This window comes from Pseudorca crassidens, chromosome 13 (assembly GCF_039906515.1).
Source record: "Pseudorca crassidens isolate mPseCra1 chromosome 13, mPseCra1.hap1, whole genome shotgun sequence".
In the NCBI taxonomy this organism is placed as follows: domain Eukaryota; kingdom Metazoa; phylum Chordata; class Mammalia; order Artiodactyla; family Delphinidae; genus Pseudorca; species Pseudorca crassidens.
This window is the reverse complement of record NC_090308.1, coordinates 55,392,194-55,396,755: the sequence shown is the minus strand read 5'-3', so window position 1 is coordinate 55,396,755 and position 4,562 is coordinate 55,392,194. Positions and strand designations below refer to the sequence as shown.

At 42.6% G+C, this 4,562-nt stretch overlaps 1 pseudogene; it reads left to right on the top strand.

The window, feature by feature from the left end:
* The first annotated feature begins 1,510 nt into the window (after positions 1-1,510).
* Positions 1,511-3,413, top strand: LOC137205018 (poly(A) polymerase beta-like; annotated as a pseudogene).
* Positions 3,414-4,562: the final 1,149 nt, after the last annotated feature.

Genomic DNA, 4,562 nt, shown 5'->3' with positions numbered 1-4,562 from the left:
AATGCATTTTGACTTTGTAATCAGTACTCTGAGAGATTGCTTTTCTCTTTTCTTTGAGATGAGCCAGATGGTGGCATTATTTTCATTCGAAATGTAGCTTTGAACTTTATTATCTAAATATTTTGGTTATTTCTCTCACAGTGGATTTTGAGCGGTGATTTCATGCCGATTTCCAGTCCCACAAATTTGTCAAACGTCTATTCTAGTTTGGACATGTTGCTAAGGAATAGGGATAAAAAGATGAATGCTGCCTACCCTTGAAAAACATATTTTGCTCCAGGAGGCAAATCATGCAAACAAATAATTAAAATTTTTATATTCTTCTCTAGAAATACATAGAAACTACAAAACTGTTACAAATTACAGCAATTACCTCCATCTATTTCTGTCAGGGAAATAAGGTAAAGCATAAAGGGAAAGTGACACCTGACTTGGATTCTAAGGAATAGGTGTCTACTGAGCAAAGGTAAAGGATATTTTGGACAGAAGAGAAAGTTTGTGTAGCCTTGGAGGGAAGCTAAAATGCTGGGCTGTGAGTTTACCTGTAGAAAAGTATTTTGAAAAATGAGCAAAAACAACTGTGAATATAATATCAAGTGAACAAGGTCAAATAGATGTCAGAGAACAAACACACACATCAGAGTTGAGTTGATGGAACAATTTTGGGGGTAAACTATGAGTCTGGGTCAATGGCAGAAGTGTGGATCCCCTGTAACCACTTACTTTTTGGGTTAGAGCCTAGGCATAGCGCAGGAACAGTTGCTAGACTCTGGCAGAAGGACCAAACCCTTAGACTGTGGGGTTATTTAGACTGCATGATTAAGAAATCATCATCCCTTCCCTGGCCTGATTAGAATTGGGATTGAACAGCACTCCAGTGGGCAGGCACTCGGCTCCAGTGCTGATCTCCCAGCTCAGCGTACATAGTCAGAGGGACTATGTACGCTCATAGTTATGTATGAGCTATGTATGTATGTACGCATGCTCAGTGTGGGCAACCATCGTGGTGTAATCTGGAGGCTAGGTTCCCAGCCTTGTCTTGCATCTGCGTAACATGTCAGGCCGGTTTCACGATCCTCCATCTCAGCCTCATCCAGGCGTGGCTCCCTCAGAACAATGGTTGGCCTCCGTGGACGTTTGTAGGAGACCAACCTGCAGAGAATCCACTTTGGAAAAGTTAACCCTTAGTTCCTACATATCCCAAGTGTGTAGAACACATCGTGGCATAAGAGAACCTCTGCATACTTTCGTTAGTATTTCCTAATTATACCCAGGTAGTTTGTGGCGTAGCTAGCATTTAAAATCAGGCCTGCTAGAACACAGCGGCGAGGGTCCCGGCACCGTGTTGGGGCCGAGGGGATGGCGCAGAGGCGCTTGAAGTGGCGGGAGCGGGTCGGACCTGGGCTGGTAGGAGCCCCACCCCTCCCGCCTCAGCGGATCATGACCCGGGCTGCGGCTGCGGAGGTCGCGGTGGCGCGGACGCGGCGTGGCGGGGCCGGCGCTAGAGGTGATGCTGTTTCCGGTGACCACCCCGGGATAACAACAGACCCCGCCGCCGCCCAAGCACTATGGCATCCCCTCCCCCATCAGTTTAGCACCCCCCCAGGGAGTGCGTACTCACCCAGAAATTAATTGAAACCCTTTGGGGTTTTTGAAGAGGAAGAGTAACTGTAGCGTAGGATTTTAATTTTGGAGAAATTAAATAATCTGGTAAAGGAATGGATGCGAGAAATCAGTGAAAGCAAGAGTTTTCCACAAGCTGTAATTGAAAATGTTGGAGGGAAAATCTTTACATTCGGTTCTTATAGATTAGGGGTGCATACGAAGCGTGCAGATATTGACACGTTGTGCGTGGCACCAAGACGTGTTGATCGAAGCGACTTTTTCACCTACTTCTATGATAAGTTGAAACTACATGAAGAAGTAAAGGTTTTAAAGGCTGTTGAGGAGGCATTTGTACCAGTTATCAAACTGTGTTTTAGTGGGATAGAGATTGATATTTTGTTTGCAAGATTAGCACTGCAGACTATTCTGGAAGATTTGGACCTAAGAGATGACAGTCTGCTTAAAAATTTAGATATTAGATGCATAATAAGTCTTAATGGTTGCTGGGTAACTGATGAGATTTTACATCTGGTACCAAACATTGACAACGTCAGATTAACTCTGAGAGCCATCAAGTTGTGGGCCAAATGCCACAATATCTATTACAATATATTAGGTTTCCTAGGAGGTGTTTCCTGGGCGATGCTAGGAGCAAGAACTTGCCAGCTTTACCCAAATGCAATAGCATCAACTCTTGTATGTAAATTTTTCTTGGTGTTTTCTGAATGGGAATGGCCAAATCCAATGCTACTGAAAGAGCCTGAAAAACGAAATCTTAATTTGCCTATCTGGGACCCGAGAGTAAATCCCAGCGATAGGTACCATTTCATGCCTATAATGACACCAGCTTACCCACAGAAGAACTCCACTTACCACGTGTCTGTTTCAACAAGAATGGTCATGATTGAGGAGTGTAAGCAAGGGCTTGCTATCATACATGAGATTTTGCTGAGTAAGGCAGATCGGTCCAAACTTTTTGAAGCTCCCAGCTTCTTTCAAAAGTACAAGCATTATATTGCACTTCTAGCAAGTGCACCAACAGAAAAACAACATCTAAAATGGGCAGGCTTGGTGGAATCAAAAATCCGAATCCTGGTTGGAAGCTTGGAGAAGAATGAATTTATTACACTGGCACATGTGAATCCTCAGTTGTTTCCAGCACCCAAGGAAAATCCTGACAAGGAAGAATTTCATACAGTGTGGGTGATTGGTTAGTGTTAAAAAACCCGGAAAACTCTGAAGTTCTCAGTATTGATCTCACTTATGATATCCAGTCTTTCACAGATACAGTTTATAGGCAAGCGATAAATAGCAAGATGTTTGAGATGGATATGAAAATTGCTGCAATGCATTTGAGAAGAAAGGAACTTCATCAACTGCTACCTAATCACATGCTTCAGAAAAAGAAAACACACTTGACGGAAGGTGTCAGATTAACAGCTTTGGATGATGGCAGCCTCGACCTGTCTGTAGACAGTGAAGACAGCACATCTGTGTCTTCACTTCCTGGCTCTATGAAGACTGGCCCAGTGACTGGCGGCGCTTAGGGTAGAAGTAGTGCTGCCCCAGCTGTGACGGCAGCATCTGTGACCAGCATACAGGTTCCCAAAGTTTTCTTGCAACAAGCAAATCCCAGTGACAGCCCAGGGGCGCGTCCAGCAAAAGCATCCCTCAGACTGCCCCACAACCAACTATTTCTCCACCACCGAAGCCCATGGTCACCAGAGTTGTTTCCTCAACATGTGTTGTCAACCATCCACCCAGGGAGCACAGCAGCAAACATAGCTAATCCTACCACAGGAGTCTAGAGGACATTGTCACATTACAAAGAAAGGACCAAGGAAACCAGAACAGAAGATGAACTTGTCTCATCAAGAGACAACTGTGACTCAGTTGGAAACTATTCAGACAGCAGCTTCTCTGTTGGCCTCATGGGGAACATCCAGTGCAGACCTTCTCAGTACCCCTGCTCTCCCTGCAAATCTTATGTCTATCATCAAGAATTCACTGAAACAGATTGAACTGAGAAAAACAACCTCAGGCATCCATAAACAGTATCTGCCAACTCAGCCTGCTGTCTTCAAATGCTAAAGGAGGAGGACGACGGGTACCAAACTAGATATGGTTCAAAATAGAATTGTTAGGCTTATCGGATGACTTCCTTTATTGGGCTAATCTTGATCAGAAGTCCAGGTTAGTATGTGAAGCTAGAAGTACTGTTATTAATGTGTCAGATTATCTATGTGTCAGCCACAGTGACGCTAACTATTTCAAAGGACTCCTGCCCTTTAAGAGGAAAAAAACCCTCCAGCTATATTTGTACCCATGACTGACATCAGGACTGGACTGATGTTTGATGCATTGTTGGGGAAAGTTTGCAATACAAACTGGTATCAGGAAAAAAATAAAAAATAAAATCAGGCCTGCTAGACTTTTCAGCACACATCTTTAAATACTATGCCATGATGACCTTAGCATCAGTCACTGTATATTCATTCATTATGAGCTTTATCACTAGTCACTACCGGAAGAACAAGGATAAATAAGGTAATGTCTTTTTTCTGCTATTTCCTTACGCAGTAGGACTAAATATACCAAGAAGCAGAAGAAAGGGATTATTTATCCTTTCTGTTGCAGTAAATAAATGGAAGAATCACATACAACACATTTTATAAATATGTGTTGACAAAAGGTAACATTCAAAAATTATAAAATATGCTGAACATATTTTTGAAATAAAATATATTTATTATAACTAGTACAGTTGCTGAAAATTGTGTCTGCCTTTCTATTCATTCTCCTGGTTACAAAACTTACACACATAGCCGTGTTAATTAGCCTATGATTGTGGGTATAGAACTAAGTCAGGTGATCAAAGATCTTCCCCAGCGTATTTCTAAGCATGGATGATAGAAAACAACCTTTTTCTAATGCTCTTAGACTATAAACCTAGGGTT